The sequence below is a fragment of the Hypanus sabinus genome, chromosome 10 (genome assembly GCF_030144855.1).
Source record: "Hypanus sabinus isolate sHypSab1 chromosome 10, sHypSab1.hap1, whole genome shotgun sequence".
In the NCBI taxonomy this organism is placed as follows: domain Eukaryota; kingdom Metazoa; phylum Chordata; class Chondrichthyes; order Myliobatiformes; family Dasyatidae; genus Hypanus; species Hypanus sabinus.
In genome coordinates, this window is record NC_082715.1 from 139,797,504 (window position 1) to 139,811,171 (window position 13,668).

Genomic DNA, 13,668 nt, shown 5'->3' on the forward strand with positions numbered 1-13,668 from the left:
AGGAATACAGAGCTAGAGGGGGAGAGGATCATGGGATGGGAGGCCTGGGGAGAAAGAAAGGGGGAGGGGAGCACCAGAGGGAGATGGAGAGCAGGCAAGGAGTGATTGTGAGAGGGGCAGAGAGAGGCAAAAAAGGAGGGAAAAAAGGGGGTGGAATAATAAATAAACAAACAAACAAATAAATAAATAGGTAGGTAGGTAGATAGATAAATAAAGGATGGGGTAAGAAGGGGAGGAAGGGTATTAACGGAAGTTAGAGAAATCAATGTTCATGCCATCAGGTTGGAGGCTACCCAGCCGGTATATAAGGTGTTGTTCCTCCAACCTGAGTGTGGATTCATTTTGACAGTAGAGGAGGCCATGGATAGACATATCAGAATGGGAATGGGACGTGGAATTAAAATGTGTGGCCACTGGGAGATCCTGCTTTCTCTGGCGGACAGAGCGTAGGTGTTCAGCGAATTGGTCTCCCAGTCTGCGTCGGGTCTCACCAATATATAAAAGGCCACTCTGGGAGCACCGGACGCAGTATACCACACCAGCCGACTCACAGGTGAAGTTTCGCCTCACCTGTCTGGGGCCCTGAATGGTGGTGAGGGAGGAAGTGTAAAGGCAGGTGTAGCACTTGTTCCGTTTACAAGGATAAGTGCCAGGAGGGAGATCGGTGGGAAGGGGTGGGGAAGATGAATGGACAAGGGAGTCCAAAGAATAGTGCAAGTCCAGGATGGTTCCTAATGATATATGTCACCTTCTTCTGGCAGCACCTCTTGAAAATATCCTCAATGATGGGCAATGTTAGATTAAATTTGATCAGATTGGATCAGCACCTTTTGAAGATGTTCTCGAAGCTTAGGTTAAACTAAATTAGATTTATTTATTAATCACATACTGCAGAAGTAGAAACATACGGTGAAATGTGTTGCTTGCATTGACAACCACCTCAGTCTGAGGAGATACTGGGGACCGCCTGGAAGTGACGGAATCAGAATCAGGATCAGGTTTAATATCACAGGCGTATGTCATGAAATCTGTTGTTTTGCCACAGCAGTGCATTCCAATACAAAATAATAAAAACTATAAATTACAATAAGAAAGATATATATATATATATATATAATAGAAATCTGGTGGTGGACAGAGAAATCTGTTCTTGAAACATTGGGTGTGTGTCTTCGGGCAATCAGAAGAGGGTATGGGGCAATGGAGGGCTGTGTCTGGGTGCAGGTCATTGGGAGTTGGCAGTTTAAATGTTTTGCAAGGACTGGCTGGGCTGATGGGTCTGTCTCTGAGCAGAATTTTTCTATGACTACGCTTCTACGTTCTATGCGATAGGCGCCTGTAACGCTGGATAGTGCCTTTTCGAGGTCTCACCTTTGAAGGAGTCCTGGGCGCTGGGGAGCCGAGTGCCCATGATGGAGCTGGCTGAGTTACCGACTTCCTGCAGCTTTTTCCGATCCTGTGCACTGGCCACACATTCCAGCAGCAAATGAATCTTTAAGGGGTTTCCGCACCCAGGACACGCTAATCAATTTAGAAAGCGGAAACCTGGTCCAAGTACTCAGTTAGTAATCTAAAGATCAGGACTGTTAGAACAAACCTTAACTGTCCTGACTTTTGCTTCTTGGAAATCCAAAAGACCAAATTTCATGCCCAATGAAATAGCAGATCAGTGGGCAAGCAGATTAGTTCTACTTATCATGTGTACATTGGACGGTAGTTGAAATGCGTCATTGGCATCAAACCAAATCAGTGAGGACAAGCTAGGGTGGCCTGCAAGTGTCTTCAACTTAGCATACCCACAATTTACTAACCCTGACCTGCCCGTCTCTGAAATGTGGGAGAAAACTGGAATACACAGAGGAAACCCACACAGTCACAAGGAGAATGGACAAACCTCTGACAGATAGCAGTGGAAATGTACACCTGACCTTCCAGCTGGCTCTGAAGGTCAATGTGCTAACTGTTGTGCTAATGAAGCCAGGGTACTATTGGGCAGTTACTCTACTAATTAGCATGGAAATCCTATTGGCTATTAATACCTGTATTATCATAGTATGATTGGTGACTGATCATGCAAGAGAGGAATTTGAGCATCCACAGGGTTATCAAATGGTCAACATCTCAATCCAATTAGTAAATTTCTGTACAAAAATGGGATTTCTTTGTTCAAACTTCAGAAGAGCTTAGTGACAGAGGCCAGGCAATTCTTTAAAAATAAAGTAAGTAAAGGGTGATTGTGTGAGGTTCATTTTCTTACAGACATTCAGAGTAGGTGCAAAGAAATACAGTCGAATCAATGAAAAAATATACACAGAGGAAGGGTAACCACAGCCACATGCTAAAGAAGATAAACTGTGGAAATACAAAAAGAACAAATAACATTAACAGCAATAAATTATAAAATAATACTAAAATATTACTGTAATAATATTAATATTTATTTATATTTATGATAGATAGATAGATGGATAGATGGATGGATGGATAGATAAATAAATAAACCATACTGAGATTACTATGTTGGGCATTACAGTAATGTAGCAGTTAGCATGACGCTTTTGCAGCTGAGCTATTACAGTTCTGGCACCTGTCTGTAAGGAGTTGTATGTTCTCCCTGTGACTGCGTAGATTTTCCCCATTGATCCAGTTCCCTCCCTCAGTGCAAAGACAGACCGGTTAGGACAGTAGACTTACTGGTCATTGTAAGTTGCCCCGTGATTAGGCTAGTGTTAAATCAGTGGGTTGCTGGGTGGAGTGGCTCGTTGGGTTGGAAGGGCCTGTTCTGTGCTCTGTCTCTTAAAAGAACATAAAAGAATAGAATGAGATTGAGGAACGAGTGCGAGTTTTCAGAGTGCAGTTAACGGGTGATGAATGTGCAATGTGGAATTTTGGACTCAGTGGTTATACACAGTGGCTTGCTGCTCACAGGATAGGTTGGGTTGGGTGTGCAAGCTAATAAAGAATTCAGGGTCACTTTGGGCCAGAACAGCCCAGAGATTTATCTAGACAATTGGTTTCGAATGACCACATCTGTTTGTGGTCAACAGCAATGTGCTGCCTGTGTAGCATGGCAAGTCCTGGCTTTTTCCACTTTACTTCCAATATCTACAGGTTGTGTTGGGTCAGGCAAGATATTTAAACAACTATTAGTCTCAAGCTTTGCTTGTGCTTAAGTTGAGTTGAAAACGAGAAATGATAGGAGAAGACCTGGGGGGGGGGGGGGGGGGTGAAGCTGAGAGCCAAACAGGTGACTGGCAAAAGGGATACAGAGCTGGAGAAGGGAAAGGATCATGGGACGGGAGGTCTAGGGAGAAAGAAAGGGGGAGGGGAGCACCAGAGGGAGATGGAGAACAGGCAGAGTGATGGGCAGAGAGAGAAAAAAAAACTAACTGTATCAGGGAGGGGGGTAAGAAGGAGAGGGGCATTAACGGAAGTTAGAGAAGTCAACGTTCATGACATCAGGTTGGAGGCTACCCAGCTGGTATATAAGGTGTTATCTCCTCCAACCTGAGTGTGGATTCATCTTGACAGCAGAGGAGCCATGGATTGACTTATCAGAATGGGAATGGGACGTGGAATTAAAATGTGTGGCCATTGGGAGATCCTGCTTTCTCTGGCGGACGGAACGTAGGTGTTCAGCGAAACAGTCTCCCAGAACACCTACGCTCTGTCCGCCAGAGAAAGCAGGATCTCCCAGTGGCCACACATTTTAATTCCACGTCCCATTCCCATTCTGATATGTCTATCCACGGCCTCCTCTACTGTCAAGATGAATCCACACTCAGGTTGGAGGAACAACACCTTATATACCGGCTGGGTAGCCTCCAACCTGATGGCATGAACATTGACTTCTCTAACTTCCGTTAATACCCCTCCCCTTCTTACCCCATCCCTATATATTTAGTTTTTTTTCTTTCTCTCTCTGCCCATCACTCTGCCTGATCTCCATCTCCCTCTGGTGCTCCCCTCCCCCTTTCTTTCTCCCTAGGCCTCCCGTCCCATGATCCTTTCCCTTCTCCAGCTCTGTATCCCTTTTGCCAATCACCTTTCCAGCTCTCAGCTTCACCCCACCCCCTCCAGTCTTTTCCTATCATTTCGCATTTCCCTCTCCCCCTCCTACTTTCAAATCTCTTAGTATCTTTCCTTTCGGTTAGTCCTGAAGAAGGGTCTCGGCCCAAAACATCGACAGCGCTTCTCCCTATAGACGCTGCCTGGCCTGCTGCGTTCCACCAGCATTTTGTGTGTGTTGTTGTTTGAATTTCCAGCATCTGCAGATTTCCTCGTGTTTGCCTGAGTGAACATGGTCTTTCCTTTTTGGAGCAAAGCAGGATGAAAGATAAGAGGCACAGATTGAATGGACAACAGCGACTTCCCCCCAGGGTGGAAATGGTTAATATGAGGAGGCATAATTTTATAGTGACTGGTAGCAGATATAAGAGGTGTTGTTTTTTACACAGAGAGTGGTGGGTGCGTGGAACATCCTACCAGGGTGGTGGGAGAGGCAGATATATTAGGAGCATTTAAGAAACTCTTAGGTAGGCACATGGGAGTTAGAAAAATGGAGTCCTCTGAGAGAAGGAAAGGGTTAAATTAATCTTAGAGTAGGTTAAAAGATCAGCACAACCTCAAAGGCTGAAAGTCCTGTCCCATGCTCTTTGTCCTATGTGCTGTGTTCTAAGTTCTACATTCGGTACTCTACCCCTATAACCCTTCATAACCTGAAGCTGAAATTGCAACCATGTCAAACATCGGTCGATACCAAACAGTAGTGTGGAAGCCTTCAGGGTCGAGAGAAACCTACACTATCAGGAATTCTGACTGCAGAAGTCTGTGCTCTGCAGCTGCTTACACATAGATCCAAGACCGGGAAACAAAAAAAAACGCTTTGCCAAAGCAATTACATAACACGACAACAAACAGCCCATTGATTGTCGGACTGGTGTGCACGCAATGTCACGTACGTTCACTGACACTCTGCTTGTTTAGGAAGAGTGCCAGATGTCACTCATTATGGCAACTGTCATCACAAGGGAGATCTACACAAATCTCGTCCCCAGTGCAACCAATCAGCCGTGCAAACTGCAACCAGTAAGGGAAGGCACCAGCATCGCCACCACGAATATCCTTAGCACTGGTGTGTCCTCAGCCCTCTACTCTACTCCCTGTACGCCCATGACTGAGTAGACAGATCCTGCTTAAACTTCATCTGCAGCTTTTCAGATAGGATCACCGCAGCGGGCTGTATCTCAAATAGCGATGAATCAGAGGACAGGAAGGAGATAGAGAGACAAGTGACATGGTGTCATGGCAACAGCCTTTCCCTCAGCATCAGCAAAACAAAAGAAGTCTTCATTGACTTTAGGAAGGGGCTGAGGAGTCGATTCACATGCTTGCATCAGCGGTGTCGAGGTTGAGGGAGTTGAGGGTTTCAAGTTCCTGGGGCGGGCGTCGACAACAAACTGTCGTGATCGATCCACATTGATGCCATGGCCAAGCAAGCCCACTGGCACCTCTACTTCCTCAGGAGGTTAAAAAGTCAGCCTGCCCCCTTTGACCCTCACTGAGGAAACACCTCAGCTGGCTACATCGTGGTTTGACACGGCCACCGCAAGCAGCTCAGAGAGTTGTGGACGCGGCTCAGCGCAGAACGGAAACCAGCCTCCTCTCTATGGACTCTGTCTACACCTCTCGCTGCCTCACTAAAGCAGCCGGCATGACCCTTTCTCTGCACATGCGACAATAATGAACCAAATTACCAAGTTAGCAGCAGCATCCAATATGCAGATGGAAGTTGTCAACTGAATTCATCGCACATGTAATGGATTTTAAACTGCAGTTAATGAACCAACTTGTTAATATAAATTCCTTTATTAACATAGAAACATAGAAAACCTACAGCACAATACAGGCCCTTCGGCCCACAATGCTGTGCTGAACACATATTTACTTTACAAATTACCCAGGATTACCTATAGCCCTCTAGTTTTCTAAGCTCCGTGTATCTCTCCGGGAGTCTCTTAAAAGACCCTATTGTATCCGCCCCCACCACCATCGCCGGCAGCCCATTCCACATACTCACCACTCTCTGCATAAAAAACTTACCCCTGATATCTTCTCTGTACCTACTTCCAAGCACCTTAAAACTCTGCCCTCTCATGTTAGCCATTTCAGCCCTGGGAAAAAGCCTCTGACTATCCACACAATCAATGCCCCTCATCATCTTACACACCTCTATCAGGTCACCTCTCATCCTCCGTCGCTCCAAGGAGAAAAGGCCAAGTTCACTCAACCTATTCTTATAAAGCATGCTCCCCAATCCAGGCAACATCCTTGTAAGTCTCCTCTGCACCCTTTCTATAGTTTCCACATCTTTCCTGTAGTGAGATGACCAGACCACAGTACTCCAAGTGGGGTCTGACCAGGGTCCTATACAGCTGTAACATTACCTCTTGACTCTTAAAGTCAATCCCATGATTGATGAATGCCAATACACCGTACACCTTCTTAACCACAGAGCCAACCTGCGCAACAGCTTTGAGTGTCCTGTGGACTCGGACCCCAAGATCCCTCTGATCCTCTACACTGCCAAGAGTCTTACTATAAATGCTATATTCTGCCATCATATTTGACCTACCAAAATGAACCACCTCACACACACACACACACACACACACACACACACACCTCACACCAAGGGGCAACATTTATAACATAATCATTGCAAGCAGACTGAGAACATGCGTCAGAGGACTGACCGAACTTTACACATCACACACAGGTCTGCTCCTTTTCTCTGTTATTTCCACCCTCTCTTTCATGTGCTGAAAGGAGTTGAAGGTGAGCAGGAAGCGTGAATAGTCCAGGACTCTGGCAAATCGCTACAGGTGCACCATGGAGGGCATTCGAACTGGTTGCATCACTGCCTAGTATGGAGGTACAAATGCATAGGATTGGAAAAAGCTGCAGGAAGTTGTAAACTCACCCATCTCCATCATGGGCACAAGCCTTCTCAGCATCGAGGACACTTTCAAAGCACAATGCTTCAAAGAGGCATCCATCATTCAGGACACCCATCACCCAGGACATGCCCTCTTCTTGTTACAACCATATAGAGATGATACAGGAACCTGAAGACACACACTCAACATTTCAGGAACAGCTTTATCCCCTTTGCCATCAGATTTCTGAATAGTCCATGAATCCATGAGCACTTCCTCAAAATACCTCTTTTTGCATTATCTACCTATCTATCTATCTATTTTCATGATGTAGAACATGGTATCACAACTGTTAGGCTTAAAACATCAAAAAATGATCTCAGCCCTGTCTGAAGTACACAGTATTTTTCAGCGGAGACTTCAGCTCTCAGATTTAAAATATATGAAATCGCGAAGTCTTAATCTTCACTGCTGGTGTCAGTCTGTGGAAAAGACTTTGCTGGGAGGCCAGGCGACAAATGACAACTTCTGTTCAATGCCTCTTAAATCGGATCTGAGAAGCTGGGGAGAAAATCTGCCCGAAACCAGCTAAGGTTTCCAGAAAGCGACAGATCAAAGCCTGATTAACAGTAGACGAATGGAAACGTATCATTGAGTTGATGAGATCTTGATAACAATTTAATTTTTTGCATTGCCAATATTATTCCGGTTTGAATTATTTTTATGGAGAAATGATGAAACAGTTTAGTGGTGGTTTGACGAGAGACAACTGAAAGGGAAACATTCTGCTACTGCACATTCCACAACATCAGAGACCTGAAACGTGTTACCTGGATATGACAGAAGAAAGGGTGAAGAGCCAAAAGAAGGCTATTTCACTCACGGTCACTACTAAAGATTAGATTTACTTGTCACAGGTATGTCAAAACATCAAAAAACGCATTCTAATGGATTGTTTTCTTCAATAACTAACACAGTCTGAGTAAGTGGTGCAAACAGCCCATGAAAGTCGCCATGCTTCCAGCACCAACGGAGCATGCACACGGCTTACTAACCCTTCCCTGTACGTCTTTGGAATATGGGAGGAAACTGGAGCACCCGGGAGAAAGCCAACTGGTGACAGGGAGAACGTACAAACCCCTTTTAGACAGTGGTGGGAATTGAACCCCGATAGCTGGCGTAGTGAAGCGTTATGGTAACTGATACGCTACTGCACCACCCTCTGTTTAGCTGGGTGACAAAGGAGAGAATTTTGACAGCCAACAATCAAGGCGAGATTGAATCTGGAGAAAAACTTCCTCTGACAGGAGTTGTGAAGTATGTTCTCAATGGGTTCATGTGCTGAGGTAGGCCGTCAATGGAAAATCAAATTGGAAATGATGGTAGCAAGCATCCAGTAACTATTTCTCTGCAATTTAACTTCCCCTGAGGTTTAACCTTGTGTAAGCTTTAGAATAAAAGGAAGTAAGATGATTTGCAAGTGTACTTTTTTAAAAGGTTAATTTTATTTGTCATATGTGTTGTATATCAAAACATACAATGTCTCCATACTTACAGTGCCAAATTTGCACGCCCACAACCTTAACCCGCACATAAGACCATAACACATAGGAGTAGAATGAGGTTATTTGGCCCATCAAATCGGCTCAGCCATTTCATCATGGCTGGTCCAATCTTCCTCGCTCCCCCAATCTCCTGCCTTCTCCATGTATCCCTGACCAATCAATAATCTGTCAACCTCTGCCTTAAATAGACATAAAGACCTCCACAGCTTTCTGTGGCAAAGAAATCCACATCTTTGAAATACAGTCATGGGGAGACCATGCAAACTCCTTGCAATGAGTGGTGGGTTCACCTGCACTGTAATAGTGTTATGCTCACCATATGTGCTGCCCTTTATCAAGCTCAACCACTCTATCTGTTTTTGACAAATACAGCTGCTCTTTAACTCTTTTAAATCTCTTCTGCACTCTTTTCAGTTTAGCCGCATCCTTCCTTTAACAGGGTAACCAGAGCTGTTCACAGTACTCCAAGCGTGGCTTCACTAGTGTCCTGCTCATTTCTCTCCACAGATGCTGACCAACCTGCTAAATGCTGCCTAAGATGGCGCCAGCGTACAACGATTTCTCGGGCGACATCTTCCAGGTAGTCAATTATGTCAATTATTTCACTTTTTCTACATCTTCCACTTAATCTTTTTATCTTAATTGTGTTTTGGAGACTGTTGAGCCTGTGACTTACAGCTTGAAGATAGATCTGGTGCTCTGCTGTCCCAGAGAAATCTCCAGGAGAGGACCACAAGCACGAGCTACCTCAAGCAGAAGATCAGTGATGGGACACGGGGCCATGATCATGTGGGAGTGGGGGTGGGAGGCGCTGCTGATGTCCTTTCTTTCAACAGCTTCCAAGGTTTTTCTGTGTTTCCTGGCTCTCTGGAGAAGATGAATCTCAGAGTTGTGTTCTCCGTACATACATTGATATAAAAATGAACCTTTTGCACACCTTTGAGAATGTTTGAGTTGCTCCAGCACTGTGTGTGTGTGTGTGTGTGTGTGTGTGACTCTGGATTTCCAGCATACTGCAGAATCCTTTGTGTATACAAGATTTCAGAGGCTGCGGACTGAGATCATGAAGCCTCGGAGCTTGGGGTTTTCCCCGGAAACCAGCTGGAAGTTACAGAGTCAGCTGCTTTGGCACATTTCTAGTTTCCTCACAGTAGGTTGGCTGCAACCCAGAAGCTTACTGGAGGGTAGGGAGTGCAGCTTTTGTCCTGAATCTGAGGCCTTAGCATTCCAAATAGTCCTCCCCACAAAGTTCAACCAGTCTGCCATTGCCCTCGAGAGATGCCTCCCAAGAGATCTGTGAGACAAACGTTAGCTTCATTTGGCACGCGTGTACCGAAACATACAGTAAACTGCATTATTTGAGTCACAACCACTGCAGTCGGAGAATGTGCTGGGGGCAGCCTGCAAGTCTCGCTGTGTTTCCAGTGCCAACATAGCACTCCCAGACTTACTGACCCTAGCCTGTACGTCTTTGGAAAGCAGTGCAGCCAAAAGGAACCCATCGCCATCAAGGGGAGGACGCACTGACTCCTTACAGGCAGCGGGAGGAGCCAGGGATCGCTGGCGCTGTAAAGCGGTGGCACTAACCTCAACCACGCCGTCCATAAACTTAAAGATTAGATAGATTAGTGTTATTTGCCATACGCCTGTTGGAGCATCAAAACGTACAATGAAACGCTTAATTTTGTTAACACCTTACAAAGTCCCAGGATGTGCTGGGGTCAGCCTGCAACTGTCACCACGTTTCCAGTGCCAACGTGCACGTCCATCACATACAGCTTACAAAGAGGGGTGAAAGTACTGCTCCAAGGACCCATATGAGAGACAAGGAAAGCCTCACTTCAGTCTTAAATGGGGAGACTCCCTTGTCTTACTAAGTTCCCCGCTGCCCCCCACACCCCTACAGTTCTAGATCTTCCCAGAAGAGCAGGGGTCTTCATAGGGTGGACCACGCTACTGACTCTCTTGCTCTCCAGGAACAACATACTGGTAAGTATTTTTTGTTTCCTGGTGGGCAGCCAGCTTACCCAACAATCAGCATCAAGGATAGATCTATTGTGGACCTATTAGAAAGTTCATGACATGATCTTTCATCATCATGAAGCATGGGTATAAAAGACAAGTTTTTGTGGGCAGGGGAATTTCGGAAGGATGCCCATATTGTGTCTGATTTAGGCAGAATATCACTGTAGCACTATATTGGGCAGTCTGCCTTCCTGCCTGCACTACCTGGCTTTTTGGTGGCTGTCTGGCCTGTCCGACAGTGACTGGAACTTGTGCAGCTGAGACTTTAAGTGGTAAACCCATTGTACGGGGCAGTTCCACTCTCTCGACCTCGGAGGTCCAGGTCCAGTAGTATGGACAAGTGCACAACTGGGGTCTTCTTTGGTTGCAGTCAGCAGCCACTTTATCAGGTACAGGAGTGTAGCTAATAAAGTGGCCACAACAGTGGAACTTGATGTGGCCTTCTGCTGCTCCAGTCAGAGATGCTCTTCTGCACATCGCTGTTGTAACACGCGGTTATCTGAGCTACTGTCACCTTCCTATCAGCTCCAACCAGTCTGGCCATTCTCCCCCGATCTCGCTCAGTGACAAGGCAATCTCACCCACAGAACGGCCACTCACTGGGTTTTATTTTTGTTTCTCACTCTCTTCACCATAAACTCTAGACATTGTTGTGCGTGGAAGTCCACCCCCTCTGGCACCAACAATCGTTCCGGGGTCAAGTCACTTAGATCACATTGCTTCCCCATTCTGATGTTTGGTCTGGACAACAACTGAACCACTTGTCCATGTCTGCATGCTTTAATGCACTGAGTTGCTGCCACACGATTGGCTGATTTGCGTTGAACATAGTCTTCTATCATTTTGCCCTGTATATTCCATAAATCCTTGAAATTAGGCCTGGAGTGCTATGAGCCAAATGAGGGCAAATGAAACTAGTGTAGATGGGCATTTTGGACTGAATGAATGAGTTGGGCTGAAAGGCCTGTTTCCATGCTGTATAACTCTATGAACCTAGAAAAATATGTAATACACTCTAGAATCAGAACCAAGTTTATTATCACTGGGGTATGTTTTGTGGCAGCAGACAGTACATTGCAATATATAATTTAAAAAACTATAAATTACAACAAGAAATAACAAGCCGCACCTGTGTAGTCCAGTGGAAAGCTTATGAAGCAATACCATTGGGACCAGCTTGGCTGCAGAAGGATGTTCAATGATGTCCAGCCGGCTTAGGGGCTCCACTCTAGAACTGCTGTCTGTAATTACTCATCCCTCCCGAGGCTGCCCACTAGGCAGTGGGGTTGTTTACCTGTAGCTGGAGATCTGGTTCTAAAGTACTAGGACATGTCCACACTGCAAAGTGATTGGGTCTTCTTAGCATTTGCACCAAAATAAGCATGATAAAAACACAGACCTAGCCTAGTCCCATTTTACAGTGTCCTGATGTTTGGTGCGTTGCTGACCGCGCTTATTGAGATAGGGAAAGGAGGGGGAATGATGCATTGCTGCCTGGCTGAGTGTAGACTATCAGCCATTTTAGCAAGCTCCCTGCAGTCTTTCACGGGTGCATTAGCGAGGGCTATGTGAACTTGATCAGGCATTTGCAGCATGAAGAGTTCTTTAACAATAAAACAAGGATGGTGATTACCCAGGAGAGACAGCATGTGGCCCATTAGCTCCAGAGGCTTAGCATCGCCAAGTCTGGGCAAGGAGAGCGACTGTTTGGCGTGCTCAGAATCCGATAGTCCGGAAGTCTGTAAAAGGTGAGTTTTCAATGATCGGTACTTATCGTGTTCAGGCAGGTGTTCAAGCAGACTCACTGCTCTGGATGACATGGAATTGCTGAGTAATGCTACCACTTAGCAGAATTGGGTGTGTTCTGTGGTGATTTCTCACAACAACTTGGCCAGTACAAACCAAGCAATGGCATTTTGCTCCCTGTCCTTTACTTCAGATTAAAAATGATTGGGAGAAAGAACTCAATTTGACTTTTATATGGGAGGATTGGACGTGGATTCTGAAGTTGGTTAACTCTTCCTCAGTCTGTGCTAGTCATTCACTGATTCAATTTTTAATTGTACACCGTTACCATTGCACAAAAGAGAGACTTTCTAAAATATTTCCCAATGTTGACAAGTATTGTGATAGATGTAAAACTGAGATAGCTACACTGACACATGTTCTGGTCATATTCTATATTAAAACCGTTCTGGAAGTCAGTCTTTTCGACAATTTCTAAAGCACTTAGAATCAATTTACAACCTAATAAATTGACTGTGCTTTTTGGAATAATTCCTCAAAATATTTATGGTATTTCTCTGTCTGACCAATATGTTATTGCGTTTGTTACATTGATAGCTAGGAGGGCCATTTTGTTGAAATGGAAGGATATATCAGCTCCTACTTTGTCACAATGTTTCTCTCAAGTGATGCCGTGTCTCAGTTTGGAGAAAATTAGAAGTCAAACCTTTGAACCTTTATTTGATTTTGGGAAGAGATGGGGCTCATTTGCTCGTTATTATCATTTCAGCTAACTGATAGGTTTCCTCGACGCTCTAAGTGTAAATTTTGATTTGATATATTTTTTCTTCTTGTTGGCGGTTTGATGTTTATTTTTAGAAGCTTTCTGTATGACGCGTGGCTCCCGGGTTGTACCCTGAATGGGTTTCTTTTTTCCCCTCACTTTTCTTGCTTAGTAGGGTTTTTTTATTCACAAAACTTTTCAATCTTTAAGATAATTTTTTTTGAGGGATTGTAAGTGTTGTTACTTCAATTTACCTGTGTATTTTTTGAATAATAATAATTATAATAAAAAGATTTGAAAAGAAAGAAAGGCATATTGCTCCCGATACTCCTGCCGACACAAAGCAACTGCATTGGCCAACATGTTTTTCACAAACCTGGAATTGTCCTAGAGCATGTAGAGATGTAGGTTTACACAAATAAAATGGCGTGAGGCATTTCATGTTAAAGAAAAACCATAACAACTCATTTATTGTCATCCAGACACTGAACACAATGCATGGTAAAGGTACTGGACATAGTTACATCATCACGTCAGACTAGCATCTCAAAGTGAACCCCAACTCAATGTCAGTGTTGTGAAATATGTATGTTTCCACAATCACTTAACCCTATTGTGTGTGTTCCCTCAA